Below are 17,199 nucleotides of genomic sequence, written 5' to 3'. Positions count from 1 at the left end.
TTTGCCCATTTTTCTGTTGAACTGTTGATTTTTCTTTTCACAGAAGGTTTTGATGAGAACATAACCTATCATCATGTGTCTTGCAGATGTTTCAATACATTTATTTCTGAAAATTGTTAAAGCTTGTGTGTGCATAGATTTGGGGCCACCATAATGTACTCCAGGGGGAGGGAGAGGGTATGGGGAGGTGTGGAAGGGCATTCATGTTGTCGCCCCTGATTAAACAGTGGATCCTGAGGGGTCTGTGTTCAAGACTCTTTCTTCCAGAGGGCATTTCCTAGACTTTTGCCAGGTGCCAGGGGAGCTACCGATCTGGGACCACTGCGGTTGGATTCCTTAGACTGGATCACCCAAGTGTGCACATAGACTATATACTAGATCCCCAGACCAGTTGAGGGCAAGCCTGTGTTAACCCAGCACCGCCCCTTTCCCCGCACCCGGATTGTCTGGAGATATCCCATTTCCCTGGAGATATCCCATTTCCTTGTCAGCTCTCTAGCAGGTAGGTTTCGCATCTAGCCTCTTTCCCTTCCCCTCCCCCCTTTTCAAGGAGCAGACTGGCTGGGGTGAGACTCAAAATCATTAACCACAGGTTTGGGCGCTGACCAAACAGTAGGAAGACCATGGCCCATCAGAAAACAATGGGGCCAAAAAAAAATAATAACCCCAACCAGAATGGCTGTCCCAGGGTGACAGCACCTGGAAGCAGCATCTTCTAGGGTTGGAGTTTTATGCTGGGAGGTCTTTGGTTCAGCAAAGGTCCACAAGTGCCCCTTGTGCCTCTCACAGCCTTGTCTCCTCCTGCACCCAAGACTAGACATCCAGCTCCTGCATTTCTGGACTTGTTTGGTTTCAGTTCCTAATGGGTGTGTGTGTGTGTGTGTGTGTGTGTGTGTGTGTGTGTGTGTCTGTGTGTGTGTGTGTGTGTGTGTGTGTTACGCGGGCCTCTCACTGTTGTGGCCTCTCCCATTGCGGAGCACAGGCTCCAGACGCGCAGGCTCAGCGGCCATGGCTCACGGGCCCAGCCGCTCTGCGGCATGTGGGATCTTCCCGGACCGGGGCACGAACCCGTGTCCCCTGCATGGGCAGGCGGACGCTCAACCACTGTGCCACCAGGGAAGCCCCGAGTTCCTAATTTTAAGTGGGTTTTTTCAGCTTGGTCCCTAGGGACTTCCCCTGTTTTCTTTCAACTGTAGCTATGCTTTTAGCAGTTTGCCTGTAGTTTATCAGGCACTTAAACTTTATAACCCAGGAATATTTTAAGTTGGTAATGCTAGAAGTAGAAGCTCCAAGTTTTGTTTTTCTTTGTTGCCTTTTTTAACGTGATGAAGCGTTGGATCTTGCCTTGGGGCAATCTTCACAACGATGCTATAAACTTCAGAGTCGAAAGTACCACTTTCATAGGCAAGAAGACTGAGGTTCAGAGAAGCTAAGAGTGTTGCTTAACAGCACCCAGGATACGTGGTGAAGCTGAGATCTGAACTCAGAAGTCTTCTCTACCACCCCCACTGCCCCCTAATGAGCCAAGGTTCTACAGATGCTAAGAACCCTTGCTCCTGCGACTACAAGGTGAGCAGGTAGAAATGAAGGGGGCTGGGCCCAGGACTGGGCATGGTTCTCAGGTTCTCTGGCAGTGACCCGGAAGCAGCCTCATTTCCCAAGTGCTGTGCTGTCGTGACCACTGTGACCTACCCGGGAGCCAACAGGCAGAGTGGGCAAGGAATACCCAATAAGTGAGGGCAGCCCTGAACGGGCTCCGTCGGGGAGGGGCTGTGGGTAGCCCCACATTAAAGATGCCACGGGGGCTTCCCTGGTGGCGCAGTGGTTGAGAGTCCGCCTGCCGATGCAGGGGACACAGGTTCGTGACCCGGTCTGGGAAGATCCCACATCCCGTGGAGCGGCTGGGCCCGTGAGCCATGGCCACTGAGCCTGCGCGTCCGGAGCCTGTGCTCCGCAACGGGAGAGGCCACAACAGTGAGAGGCCCGCGTACCGCAAAAAAAAAAAAAGAAAAAAAAAAGATGCCACCACCACTGCCATGAGTGCCCTCTGCTTGTCCACCAGGTCACGACTTACATGTCACCTCCTAGCAGCCTTCCTCGAGCTCCCAGACTGGAGGAAGTCTCTTGTTTGTTACATATTCTTCCACGTGGTCTGTATTTTCCCTTTGTGGAATGCAGTATACCTGTTATTATTTATCCAACAGCTCTCTTCCTCGGTGTTTAAGATCTGAGGGTGGGGACCCTGTCTGTCTTTTTCTCTGCTTGACCCAAAGCCCCTAGCACAGGGATTGGCACAGAGAAGTGCTCAACAAACACAGTTTCGCATGGGGCTGTGAATGGTTTTGTTACCCTTCCTGGTAGGCGGTCTGTGCCTGCATGTGTAATCATGGAGAAGCCTGGTGCAAAGACCAAGGTCAGCCCCCTGCCGTCAGAGACTCTTGAGTTAATGCGGGGGGAAGGCAGAGACCTGGGTTCATACCCTTTATCCCCACAACTAGCCTGACAGAGAGACAGGGTGAGAAGTTATCCTCCCAGTTTTACAGATGTGGAAGCTGAGTTAGGGGGAGGAGGGTTAACTCTGAATGCCTGGCTAAAGCCACAGGGACAGCTAGTGATGAGACTGGCTGGGACCTGGGACCCTTTGCTGCAGTGCTTGCACCTGGACAAAAACATCGAGCAATAACATACAAAGAGACTATAAGGGCCTAAAAATAACTGCGTGCATGCACACTTGGGGCAAACGATGGACATAAAGATACCGAAGACCAAAAAAAATAACCCCAACTGCCCCTTCTGAAGAGCCGGAAGCAAAAACAGGGTGTTGGGAGCAAAAGCGGGGTACTGCACGTGCCCCCTGCATGCAACACCACCTAAGGGGTGGGCAAAACTCCTAAGCCATCCCTCCGGCCTGCCCCAGGGACACACCCCTACCCTCACCCCATATAAGAAACAAGCTCACACCCCACCCCCGTCAGGGAGCAAGCAAGGAAACCTGTTGTTTCAGGGGCCCCAGTAGAGCCTTGCCTGATTTTCTTGTCTGGCCTCTGATCAATTTCTATTCACTGGGGAAGGCCAAGACCCCTAATCTGTAAGAGCAGCAAAGCCTCCTGAACTTCATGCTTGAGTTTCCTCTCCACAGTAACAAACTGCAGGTAGCCTCCATCTGATACAGTTAGTGGGTTCTCGTGTGTGTGTGTGTGTGTGTGTGTGTGTGTGTGTGCACGCTTTGGAGGAGGGTGGGTACAGTAGCAGAAGGAAGGCTGGTACCCCTTATACGTATCCCAAGAAATCAACCTCTTGAGCCCCGCTTTGTGTCTTAAGGCTGCTACCCTATCACCAATCGGCCGACCGTTGAAGAGGAAACCATTGCCTGGGGTGTTACCAGGGCTGCCATCGCGAGGCGGTGCCTTCCGTGCTGTGTCAGACCAAACCCTCGCCCTAACTAGCAGCGCCCTCTCACCCCCAGATGATTTCAGCCAGAACCACGCTGTGGGCTGTTGGATTTCGAGCAGCCCCGGGGGCCCCTCAGGGAGGTATTCCTTCCACTCCTTGGAGCAGAGACTCCTCCAGGCCTGTGTTTCTCATCTCTCTCCACCCCTGGTGGTGCTTCCGTGCCCGCCCCTGTGACCAGGCCTCCTCCCTCTTCTGGCTCCAGGGTCAATTTCATCACTTCCCTGTTTATAGCCTTTGCAGGGAATCTGGGAAGACTTAAATCAAGCAAGATGGACACCAACCTTCAGCAAACACCCCCTCGGAAAGCACACAGCTCTGGCATAACTCTGCTGTCCTGCCGAGAGCCCCTAGATTGGCAGTCATTAGCAAGTGGGAATTCACCTAGACCCGTCCCATACTTTGCGGAGCCGCCCGCGGGAAGGGGAATGACGGCCCGCACGATCTCAGCTCTCTTTAGATGAGGGGCTTCGCAAACGTTTGGCCCTATTCCCTTTTTCCCTTTGCTGACATCACAGCTCCACAACTCACAGCCCCACCTCTCCCCGCCGCCCCCCCTCCCCGGGTCCCATCCCCCAAAGAGGTCTTCTCTTTCTAATCCTTCCAACTTCCTGTTTACTAGCGCTGAGCCACGGACCCTGGGGACCCCTAATTTACCTACGGCTGGAACGCTATAGCAACTGTTCCACTTCAGCCTTGTTCATCTGAATGAGGACATAATCCAAAACTTTGTGAGGCCAAACCCTGTGCAAGCACGCACTCATTATCCTCACATTACACCGAGACTGAGCCAGTCAGAGGAAGGATGAGGAAACAGACATAAAGAATTGAGAAGAGCTGGGCTTGAGGACACAGAGGCTATGAGGGATGAGAGGCTGATGGATGAGACAGGATCTGTACTCTCGCCTTGCACTGGACCAAGTGGGGTCAGCAGAGACAGGAAAAGAATTTTCCACCCCCCTCCGCATCTCCCGTGCTGCCTGTTCCCATGCCTTCTGGGGCCATGTGACTTAGTGTTGGGTGCCCGAGCTTTCCAGAGCTTTCAGAGAGAGGGAGCAGGAAGGGAACTTCCAAGTCACAGAGCCCACCTGTCATGTTACAAAGGCTGGCAGAGGTTAAGTGATCTGTCAGCTAGTTAGAGATTCCGAAATGCCCAGGGATCTGAAGCAGGTTGCAAATACACATACAGAGCGCTTGCAGAGTTACACACACCCAGCGCAGACAGGCCACAGAGCTCGGAAAAGGCTTCTTCCATCCAGGCTCAGCATCTGTTTACACGTCTGGCCTGCCAGTGGTTTGTCATCCCCATGAGGTCAGGAAATCTTCCCTCAGCCTCTTTCAGCACAGGGCTGACCTCATAGTGGGTGTTCAAAAAAGATGGGTTTACTGACCTTTTGAGAAGCCCTGCATCCTTAGTTAATTGTTAACTTCTGCCCTTTTAATTAAGAGCTCAGTTTTACTAAAAAAAAAAAAAAAAAAAAAAAAAAAGATTAATGATTTAAAATATGGTTTAAATATGGTTTATTCTTAGAGTTCTCTATGGCTAGGGAGTGTTGGGGAGTTCTGATGCATTGAGGCTGCAAAGGCTTAAAGCAGCAGAGACTTAAAATGGATATACAGGGAGGGGCCTAATGTTTGGATTGAAAAGGAATGAAAGGGTAGGTTGGGGGCAGTGCAGCAAAATTTAGGATCTTCTTCCCCTCCCTTTCTCAGAGCTGGAACAAGGGATATGATTTTCCTCTCCTAAAGCTAAAAGGCCTCCCTTTTTTGGGGGGGTGGGGGTGGTTAATTTTTTCCATGTGTCCAGTTAATCACTTTAGAATACCACCAGCATTTTTATGGCCCTCTCAAATCAGGCTGTGGTTCTTTCCTGCATCATACATAAACCATCCATGAAACTGAGCACTTCCTGACATGCTGAAAACTGAGAAGCACCTGCATGTCAGTGTGGGCTGCCAGGTGCCTGGAATGGCTGAAGATGTCACCACAGTTGTCTGAAAAGAGGCCACCTTTCCAGGAAGGCAGAAGTAGCCTCTGTTACCTTCTCTCTCTCTTTTTGTACTCTTCTTTTGTTTTTCATTTTGCTGATTCCAGGAGAAAGGCCACTGGGACAAGAGGGGTTGGGCTTGGGAAAGGGCACTGGCAAAGCTAGGGTAATGCCTGGAACCTTAAGTATTCAGGAAAACCCCTCTCTTGAGACAAGCTTGGGACAGCCTGCTGCTCTGGGTAGCAAACATCGAAGACTCTGTGAGCCAGTTTCAGCCTCCCCTGTTCCAGAGGCCCCAAGGGATTGCAGCCGTCATGAGGGGGCATCCTCATCCCTGTCATGAAGAAGCCAGGCCCATGAATGACCTACTGAAGGCACAGCCGGGCCCCACTCTTCAGCTAACGATCTCTACCCAAATTCCAGGCAGTGAATTAAAAAAAAAAAAAAAAATTAGCCTTCAAAGACAGCGCTGCAAGCCCAGACTCATAAAATAGTGGCAACCACTGGAGTCTTGAAAGAACCTCTGTTTCTCCCATACCTACAGTCATAATCTCCAACTCAAATATCAGAAAGGCAGCCACAAGGGAACTCCCTTGTTTTTTTTCAAGCCTCAGCTCCCACAGAGCCACGTTGTAGAGAGTTTGATTTGAAGGTGCCAGAGTCGGCACATGGCTGGGTGTGACTTTGGCTCTGCTGGGGCTGAGCCGGGTTCACTTGTCCCTCTGGAGGTGGAAACTAGCCCCGACCTGTTAACCAACTGCTAACTCAACTGTGGTCGCAGAATCCAGCTTTTGGTTGACTGAAAATGTGGTGTTGATTCACTCTTTAGCCTTTCAGGGACTGCAATCTTCCATCAGAGTCAGCAAGGGGGGGGAGAGATTCGAGGAACTGAATAAAAGGTCTTTCTTTGGGAACTTCAAGGAACATATTTTGATGATTATCTTCTACGGAGTTCACAGAGTGGGTTTTCAAAACAGCCAATTGGGGCAGTGAAAATAAAGATTTCGGAGTCTTCTCAGGAGCCAGTGCTGTATTTAAAGTTGCAGAATAATTGTAGTTTATGGCCGGAGAATGCTATAATTAAGGTGGCGAAACTGTTTTCATTGGAACCCTTCGGCCATGACCCCCTCCCCACAGGCTTCCGCTGAGGGTACGTTTATATTCGGATGGGAATCAGTCCGTCCCTCTCTGCTCTGATGATCGGGTCCTTCCCTTTCAGATTCTCCTGCTCGGCAAGGTGTCATGACTTGCTCCCGTGACAGTCACCTCTTTTCTGCTCCTTCATTCCTAAAATCCACATTCGATGCTCTTGGGACAGGCATTTCCTCTCCTGGCTGCCACCTCCGCCTGCATCCTCAGGGCCAGCCCCCAGCCCCCAGCATCTGCTGCCTTCCACGGTTCCTGTAACCACAGAGGTTGTGGGCGATCTCCCTGTTTATCCTAAATGACTTTCCTCCCCTTTCTTGCCCTCAGTATTCTAACTGGGGCACTCTTGGCATTTGAGTGGCACAGGTCTCCATTAGACAGGATGTACCCACGCCGAGCAGACCTCTGGTGTTCTGACCCACCGAATGCCAGTAGCAATCCCTGGTTATCTGCGACAACTCCAAATGCCAACCCGTACTCGTGGGTTCCACATCCGCGGATAAAACCAACCGCGGTTAGAAAATCTTCGGAAAAAAATTTCCAGAAAGTTCCAAAAAGCAAAACTTGAACTTGCTGAGTGACCAGCAACTATTTACATAGCATTTACAGTGTATTTACAACTATTTACATTTACACTGGCATTTACAGTGTATTAGGTGTAATAACTAATCTAGAGATGATTTAAAGTATATGGGAAGATGTGTGTGCGGTATATGCAAATACTATGCCATTTTATATAAGGGACTTGAGTATCCTTGGATTTTGGTATCCGTGGGGGACCCTGGAACCAATCCCCCGCAGATATAGAGGGAGGACTGTACCCCTTCAAGGGGCTGTATAACCTCTCTTTGAGAAGAGAACCCCGGCTATTCACTCAGTACAACAGACCTTAACCCTCCCCCATCACATACACAATGGTCTCCTCTGTGGACACAGCAGCTCCCCCATTGATCCTGAACCCCACAAACCCAGTAGGGTGGGAGGGGCGGGAATCATGAGTTTCTTGATCTTGATTGTTACCTCTGGGCCTCCAAACCCCTCACTCTCTGCTTTTCACCACTTCCAGTCATGCTGTCCCTCGCAGGGGGATTCCCCTTCCCCTCTCTGGGCTCTGTGTACAAAACAGTGAGAATACCGTCTCCTGCACAGAGCTGCTGTGAAAATGAGACAACGTACAAAAAGTACCTGGTGCATAGTAAGTACTTGATAAATGGTAGCAACAGCCATTTTTATTAGGATTGTTTTTCTATCCCGCTTGAATTGCTGCTGTCATTTATCTCTCTTTCTTAATGCCTGTCACTCTCAGGACCAATTTCCAACTTTCAAGAAGTTCGGTTTTCAAACACACGTCCTACAGAGGACTAGTTCAAAATATTCTTTGTGAAAAGGGGTTCTTTGATCAAGTAAATCTGGAAAATGCTGCATCTTCCATCACCCTCTCAAGACTCACATTAACATAGTACACATTTTGAAAAGTTCTGCAAAAAAGAAAAAAAGTCCATCTCTATCTGTGTTTAATTCTGTTTCTGAAACTTATTTCACCATACAGTTTCTTGCCATTCTTGAAAACAATGATCTATTAAATCCAATGGAACTGGTAGTCAGAGGTGCACCCACATTGGGGAATACTGTTCTGGATAAGTACATCACCTGGATTCGATAATATCTTCATCCTGTCTCCCGCCACCAGCTTTAATGAAGGGAACATGTTGAAAGCCCACTGGGTCTCTAGACTGCAGGGCTCCTTGACCTGGAATCTGTAGGTCTCATCTCCACGCTGACGGCAGCTCAGCCTCTGCACACCCTCTGGGGTAAACCTAACGGCTGTTCTGTCTGCATGATCGCAAGCTCCTTTCTTGCACCCTCTCCCGCTGTTTTACCTAATCCCCTGCACTAAGTCTTTTTTTTTTTTTTTGTGGTACGCGGGCCTCTCACTGTTGTGGTCTCTCCCGTTGCGGAGCACAGGCTCCGGACGTGCAGGCTCAGCGGCCATGGCTCACGGGCCCAGCCGCTCCGCGGCATGTGGGATCTTCCCGGACCAGGGCACGAACCCGTGTCGCCTGCATCGGCAGGCGGACTCTAAACCACTGCGCCACCAGGGAAGCCCTGTAGCTTGTTTTATACAAGTAGTTTGTACCTCTTCATCTCCTACTTCTGTCTTGCCCCTCCCCCGTTCCCTCTCCCCACTGGTAACCACTCGCTTGTTATCTATATCTGTGAGTCTATTTCTTTTTTGTTATAGCCACTAGTTTGCTGTATTTTTTAGATTCCACATATAAGTGATATCATACAGTATTTGTCTTTCTCTGACTTATTTCACTCAGCATAATACCCTTGCAGTCCATCCATGTTGCAAATGGCAAAGTTTCATTCTTTTTTATGGCTGAGTAATATTCCATTGTATATATATGTGTGTGTGTGTATATATATATATATATATATATATATGTACCACATCTTCTTTATGCATTCATCTGTTGACAGACACCTAGGTTGTTTCTTTATCTTGGCTATTGTAAGTAATGCTGTTATAAACTTTGGGGTGCATACATCTTTTTGAATTAGTGGGGGTTTTTTGGATATATACCCAGGAGTGGAATTTCTGGATCATATGGTAGCTCTATTTTTACTTTTTGAGGAACGGCCATACTGTTTTCCGTAGTGGCTGCACCAATTTACATTCCTGTCAAAAGTGCACAAGGGCTCCCTTTTCTCCATGTACTCACCAACATTTGTTATTTGTGTTCTTTTTGATGATAGCCAAACTTCAAATGAGCATGGCTTTTCACTCAGCAACCCCTTCTAGGAATTTTTTTCTAAGGGGATACGTATACCACTAGGCAAAGACGGAGATGTAAAGATTATCACTGCATGCTATGAAAAACCTGAGGATAAATGTATATACCTTAAATGCCCATTGATAAGGGATTGGTTAAATAAATTGTTGTAAAGCCATACTATGGGATATTATGCAGCCAATAAAAAAGAATGCAGATCTATACTTACTGCCTAGGGAAGATATCTAGGTTCTATTGCTGAATTTTATAAATACATACATAGAATAAGCCATGTTATTAGTAGTATAATCTGACTTATGTGAAACAAAATCCATGTGCAAATATACACTGAAGGATTTCTGGAAGAACTCTCTTCCAAATCTTGTCAATTATCTCTGAGGGGTAGGAGTTCAGGTGAGTGCAATTTTTGTTTTTCCTTTTCTGAATTTTTCAAAAATTTTTTAACAGGGATATATGGTAAAAAGATTACATGCAACTAGGAATGCAAAGAGCCTATGTCTACGTCCTTCCTGGGGCCCCCATAAAGGCAGCTTTTCTTCCTTTTTAAAACATAGTTATTTATTTATTTAGGGTGCTCCGGGTCTTAGTTGCTGCACGTGGGATCTGGTTCCCTGACCAGGGATCGAACCCGGGCCCCCTGCATTGGGAGCGCGGAGTCTCGCCCGCTGGCCCACCAGGGAAGTCGTAGCCTTTCTTCTTTCTACAGCTCAGCTCAGCCACTCCCATCTCCTTCATCCCCAGGCCCCCATCTCCTCTTCTCTCCTCTCCCTCCACCGTCCAATGGGCAGGCCAGCACCACCTCGAAAAACCATTCACGCCTGGCCCCGCTTCTTACTTCACCTCCTTAGCTCCCTTTTCCTGAAACTTCTCTAACACAAGGCCTTCCTGTGCCTCCGCTTCAAATCCACCCACTCCCCTCTAGGTTTCTGCAGCCTACTTTGTTCAGAATCAAATAACCCTTAGCTAAGCCTGTCCATCAACAGTCACACTGTTGACCATTTTCTCCTTCTTGGATCTTTCTCCTCTCGGTTTCCATTACATTACGTCCTCCTTCTCCCCCGGTGTCCCCAACCGCTCCTCTTGGCTCTGTTACAGGCTCATTTTCTTCTTCCCTCATTGCTTTCTCTAAAAGCAGAGATTTCCCAACCTGGGGGAAGGCCATTAGAGAAGTAGCAACCAGGCCATCTCCTGACAAACCCTTCTAGGGCTTCTCCAAAGTCAACAGGAGTCAACAGGACACAGCTGGAGTCCTTGGCGTGGCACCCACAGCCTCCCAGTCCTGTGGCTCCCTGCATTTCTCTGCCAACCCTCAGTCTTCGGGCAATTCAAACACCAGGTGATTCCCATCACCGGTGAACACACCCGATGACAGTGCCCAGCTTTCACCAACATGCTTCCGGCTCCTCCTGTCTCTTGGATGACCCCATCCACATATTGCTCACTGTCTACTCCTCCCTAAAGCCTTCCCGACCTGCCCCAACTTGAAAGGCTGTTTCTTTCTGGGGATTCCTATGCAATCTACTGTATAGACCACTCCCTGGTTCCTTCGCATCATCCCCCTTGCTTACTTGGTTCTCTTCTTAAGTGTGTATGTTTTGTCTTCGCCGGAGGGCATCCTTGCTCCCCTTTAGACTAGCCGCTTCCTCCCCCAAAGTGGGTATTGATACATGTTTGCTGACTGAAAGGTGTGGGGCAACATCTCAGAATAACCACTATTTAACCTGGGTTCAGTTGGATGTGAAGGCATCCCATCTGCACCTTAAAGGAGTGTCTGCAGGTCTCCAGCTAGACGTTTAGGACACTGTCCGGTAAGGGTCTGGGCCTCAGAGGATTAAATCCAGTATCACCAGCCTGTCCTGTGTATCCCATCCTTGAGACTAGGTGGGGCTGTTCAAGGAACGGGAGTCCACGGCTGAGACCACAGACGCTTCCAGAGGAGGAGCAGCAAAGGAGGAGAGATGGGAAAGGACCAGTAACACCCAAACCCTCTCCTTGGGACCTCTCTTATGCACTTAGCACTTTCAGACTTTTTTTGAATGATTTGGGCACAAGTCGTAAGTGTCCCAGGAAAGGGTACGCTCCTGGAGAGAAAGGACAGTGTCCAAACTCTAAGCCCTTCTCTGCATCTTTTTTGGCCATTAGACAGACATGGACACACAAGCCCGGGCACTTGGCAGTTGGTTAAAAAAAAAAAAAAAAAAATTGCTGGTTAAATAGAAGCATAAATCTTTACCAAATACCTGTGTTAGGTTCTGGGGACACCATGGGGTGTCCTTGCCTTTAAGGATTTCAGCCCAGTGGGGGACTCAGATGTAACCACTGAACAAATATAATGGACACCTCCTAAGTGCCAGGCCTTGTGCAAGAGTGAGACAAGAAAAAGGCAGCCATGGTCCTCCCACTCATGAAACTCACACTTGGATGCTACCCTGTGGGCTTTACAGTCTTAGTCTGGGGGGAAAATGTGGACAGACAGACAGACAGATAGAAATATACATACCCTCACAAAAGGAAAAACATTAGAGGAGAATGTCAGAGCTGGAAAGAAGTTCAAAGAACACACAGTCTACTTGCAGATGAGGAGACTGAGGGCCAAGGAGCACCAGTGACTTCATCATAGTTATAAAGTGACAAAGCTGGTGTGTGACAGGGCTAGGCTCAGCCTTGGGCTCAGTGCTCACAACACACACACACACACACACACACTAAATTAAACATGATCAAAACACAGACAGTGAATATATGAGTGACACGGTCCATCATGCTGCTGTATTTGCCAACTCTGTACTTGTAACACCCAGCACAGCTGCCTGTCCTTCACGAAAACCACCAAGCTGTCCACCAACATCTATTGAGAAGTAGAATTCTTTGTCCTTGCTCCCAAATTAGCTTTGGGGTGGGAGTCTTCAGTTATTAAAATCACCCCAGCTGGATGGCAAGGTGACCAGCTTGTGTGTGTGCGCACGTGTGTGTGTGTGTGTGTCTGTCTGTCTGTTTGGAGCTGATCTCCAACATCTGAGCCCCAGGGCACCCCTAGCCCGCATCGGGCCACTTACTGGCTCTGTGCACCTTCGCCATGTCAGCCCCTTCTAGTCGCAGGCCCCCTCCAGTGTCCCAAGGTCTGGGGATGGAGGGTCAGGCTTCCAAAAGGGACGCAGTCTACACATTCATGAGTGGATATATCTCCCCTGCCAAGTTGCAAGAGGTAGATTTTCCTGGGATCACGCTGCTGTTTTCTGAGACCCCCCTGCTCTCCTGCCCACCCTTTGCCTGTGGGCTGTGGGCACTGCTCCCCGATTCCGTGGGGAGGGGTCATTTCCCCTAGGTTTGGGGAACAGCAGGGTGTGGCCCTGCCCGTCCATGGCAGCTGAGGCCAAGTCTCCCAGGAACATAGTGGCGCATGAGGTAGGCCGACTTCCAAGCATCTCTTTACCAAGTCACTTCCGCTCCCTACGTGGCTCTCAGGCCCGGAGCTCCTGGGCTGAGTCACAGTGCATCAGAGCAAGATGGTTCTCAGGGACCACCCAGCAGGGGAACGAGGCCCAGAGGGGGAAACACCAACCAGAGCCTCACGCGGGGCCCAGACTAGAGCCTCTGTCCTTGACTCTCAAATCAGTCATCTTCGCAGGGAAGCAGGTCGCTTCTGGAGGGGTGGCTCACGTGTCTGGGAGGGGATCTCACGACAGGACCCTCTCGCTGGAGATGTGGGAACAATTCCACAGGTGGCTGTTAATGGCTCAGACAAGCCAGTGGGCAGCTCCAAGGTGGGCCCATCACCAGGGGCTGGTGGCAGCTGCGTGCCCCTCAGGTGTGAGAGGGGCTGGACCCGGAGCTGGGCCCTGCTTGCATCAAAAGATGCGGCTGCCTGGGAGGCCCGGCTGCCAGCCAGTGGGCAGGTGGGCGGGAGGCGCCTCAGGGTGGAAACAGCTTGGCTGGCAGAGCGGGACCTGGCGCCTGGCCACTGGTGGCAGCGCGCCGTAGCAGACCTGTTTTCTTGTTTAAGTACCGTCCCCGCCAACCTCTACAAAACATAACATCACCGTGTTTTGCTTTGAGCGGGGATAGTGAATCTTTGCCAGCAGATGTACTTCTCAGATTGGTGCGGCCCTCGGAGGACAGTCTGAAGCCAGGGGAAGGGCCATCCTGAAAGGGGCAGCCCGCTCTTCTGGGCACTTTATTTTTTTCCACGTGGGTAAAAAAAATCCTGATTCTTCACACTGCACAGATGCCCCCAAGGCCAAATACTGACTGCCTGCCCTGGCTTTTCCATCTCAGGTAGAGGTGGGTGGCTCTTCCTGGCCCCCGGGGAGGATGAGGGGAGACCCTGCAGGGAGGTGGGCTGGGAATCAACCCCGCCTTCCCCGTAGCTCTGCGGCCCGGGCCCTGGGAGGTTATGGAAGATCGTAGGTTTCCCGAAAGTGGGGGAAAAACACACAAGAGCTGCCCTGAAGGCGTCAGCGGACAGGAATTCGGCCCCAGGTGGCGGTGAAGCTGCTGTTTTAGGGAAAAGGAGTGAGAGGGGCAGGACTTGGTTTTCTTTTCTTTTTTTTTGCAGTACGCGGGCCTCTCACTGCTGCGGCCTTTCCCGTTGCGGAGCACAGGCTCCGGACGCGCAGGCTCAGCGGCCATGGCTCACGGGCCCAGCCGCTCCGCGGCACGTGGGATCTTCCCGGACCGGGGCACGAACCCGTGTCCCCTGCATCGGTAGGCAGACTCTCAACCACTGCGCCACCAGGGAAGCCCAGGACTTGGGTTTCTTGCTCAGAGCCCACAGCCTTCCAGTCAGCAGGCCAGGAAGACGCTGGGACCCGACCACCTGCTTCAGCCGGTCCTCCTCACACACCTCCTCTCAATACCTGTTCACACCAGCTCTTTTCTCCGCCGCTTAGAGGAGTCGCATTGCCTCACTGAGTTTCAGAAAGGCGGGCCGTGTGTTCCCGACTCCCTACCCGGGAGCTGGGTGTCTCCTCCATGTCAGGGGACTTCGGCCCTGCCTGGCTTTTCCCCGGTCTGTTTTCCCCCAAAGAGCTCTTCTGGAATGCTGGTGGAGCCAAACCACTCTGAGAACGCGCGCATCACCATCAAGGTCCTGGGCAGCATGCGCCCCAAGCCTGTGGTGAGATGTGGCCTCAGACCTTTCCAGAGGCTTCTGGTAATGACCTGCCCCGGGACCGCTGACTGGGCACAGGACACTGCACAGATGTGGTAGCTGAGAGCAGGAACCTGGTGAGTGAGGCTGCTTTCTGCTGCTAAGGGAACTCCCTGGGGCTGATGATAACTTGCTTGCCTCGTTCCAGATAGATCAAGACGTGGTGAGGCCACCGGGAAGCACAGACAGAGGGACCGGAGGCCGGAGGGAAGGAAGAGGATGTATGCATTAGCAAGCACACTGGCCTGGAAGTCAGGAGCCCTGGGCCGGTCCCCCTGACGAGCTGTGAATCTCAAGCAAGTCCCTTCTCTCATCCACAGTCTCAGCAACGTAATTTGTGGGGCCCAGTGCAAAATAAAACTGCTGGGCTCCCTTGTTAAAAAATTATTAATAATTTCCAGACAGCGACAGCAGATCACTGAGCCTCATGTGGCGCCCTGGGCCCCTGGGGGACTGCACAGGTGACACACCCATGAGGCTGGTCCTACCTGCTTGGGCCTCAGTTTCCGCAACTATACAACATGGAGGCTGTGATCCATCAGAGGTATTTACCCGTGGAGCCTTTTCATCACAGGAACCCTCAAACCCTTCTATGCAAATGAAGCGGCTTCGCCAACGCCAACACCACCTGACGGCACGGTGGAAAGCCCTGCGGATGACCCCGGAAGTCCTTTACCATTTCAACGTTCAGTTAAGTGGAAGAGGGGCTAGGAGCATAAGCGTCTGCCCCAGTGCTATTTGAAGGATTATCGTAAAGCAGGTGAGGGAGCATTAAAACCCCGAAGTTCCCTGTCCCACAGTATGTCTCCAAAGCCTGCTTCTCCCTTACCCTGAGAATGACCGTGAAGACCAGGGGTGCACTCTCCCGGGCCTCAAGTAAACCAGGCCCAGGGATGAGCATCAGGGACCAAGTTTGGTTCTTGTTTCCATCCCAAGAACTGGCTGCAAGGACCACTGCGGTGATGCCCGCTGGCCTGGGGAGAGCTCAGGTCTGCACCACTGATCTCCCCCTACTGCTCTGCGCCCAGGAGGTCAGAGGACAGTCAGCCAGGGTTCAGAGGTCAGGAAGGGCTGGGCCTGGGCTGAGAAACCCAGACACGGCAGGTCACTCCTGGGGAAAGGGTGGAAGTTCCCGGAGGAGAATCCTGGGCCTGGTGCTGGGCAAAAGGCTAAGTAAGTGAGGGCCGCAGCAGCCTCTGAGATGGGTCCTCGGGATGGGGTGATGCTGGGAGAAGGTTGGGCTGGTAACATGGTTCTGTGCTGACAGGTTTAAGGGATCAGATACTTCTCTGGATTTACAATGGCTTTTGGGGAAAAGGCAATGGACGGTGAGCACCTTCTGCACCCTCCCTCTCCTCTCTCTCCTTTGCCTCCGGACTTCAGGGCTACATGCTGTCCTCCCAATGCCTTTCTCCGGAGGCTACGAAAGAGGAGCCCACGCGCTCCTTACCGGGTGAGTCCTCCCATCCTCGCCCGCCCGCAGAGAGGTGCCCACCGCGCCCGGGCAGGGTCAGGGGTCCCGCAGGGGCTCGCCTCGGAACTCCCGCGCGCGGGCGGGCTTACCTTTCATGGTCCCCGCTCCGGGGCCTCGGGAGGGCCCCGCCGGAGGCGGCTCGGCGGCCGTGCGACCCGGGCTGAAGCCGGCGGGTCCCGGGAGGGCACGGATCGATTGCCGCCCTACGCGCCGCCCGCGGGAGTGGGGCTCGGTGCCGGAGTCACGCCGGAGCCCCGGCTGCGGAGGCGGTGCGCCGAGAGGAGGGTCCGCGGGGTCGCAGCCTGGGGGCGCCGCGCCCCGCCGCCCATGCCGCCGCCGCGCTTCCCGTGGAGGCCGGCGAGGCGAGGGCTGCGGCCGCCCCCGGCCCCGCGCGCCCGCCCTCCCTCCCTCCCTCCTCGTCACTCTTTGGGCCCCGGCCCAGGTCAACTTCCTCGCTCTTTTCAAAAGTGCCGCGGCCGGGCCTCTTTGTGCCGCCGCGGGCCCCCGCGCCGCGCCCGGCCCCCCCGGAGTCCCCTCGCGCGGGGAAGGCCCCGAGCCCCGCCCGCCGACCGCCTCCGGGCGCCGCTGCGCTGGGGGATTGGGGGCGCACGGAAGGCTCTTCCAGAGCAATCGTTCGCGCGGTGGGGGCCGCGTGGTGGCTGGGGGCTCTCGATTTCCGCCCTGGACCTTATCCTCACCCATCTGCGGGGTAGAGGGACTGGAAAAGTTAGGATCCCGGGGTCCCGGCCCCAGCCCCTCCCGTCCTCCGGATTGCCTGGGACTGAAAGTCCCACATCCCTCCGTCCGGGGCAGACCCGGACGGTTGGTCAGGCCAGCTCGGCCACTCCATGTCTCCAAGCCTCGGTTTTCTGCAGGAGAAAACTGGGCCCTGAGCGCTCCCAACTTCTGTGACTTTGCTCCTGGAGAGGCCTCTGGTATAAACAGTGACATCTGAGGGAAACGGGCCTCAGGCAAAGGAGTGGTGACTCTCTCGTCCGTCCGAGGCCCTCCTCCGGCAGCGGGAGTGTGGGGAACATTCCACGCCGTCCCGGACTCCCTGAGGTTGCATCCTGTGAGGAAAGACAACAATTTAACGAGTAATGGTGCTGAGGCGTGATGGCCATGGTGGCAGGGTGGGGCAAGGGAAGGCGGACCACACAGTGGGGACCACCGGCCTGGCCTCTCTCCATTGCTA

Source organism: Hyperoodon ampullatus, assembly GCF_949752795.1.
Source record: "Hyperoodon ampullatus genome assembly, chromosome: 6".
NCBI lineage: Eukaryota > Metazoa > Chordata > Mammalia > Artiodactyla > Ziphiidae > Hyperoodon > Hyperoodon ampullatus.
This window is presented reverse-complemented; position numbering follows the sequence as displayed.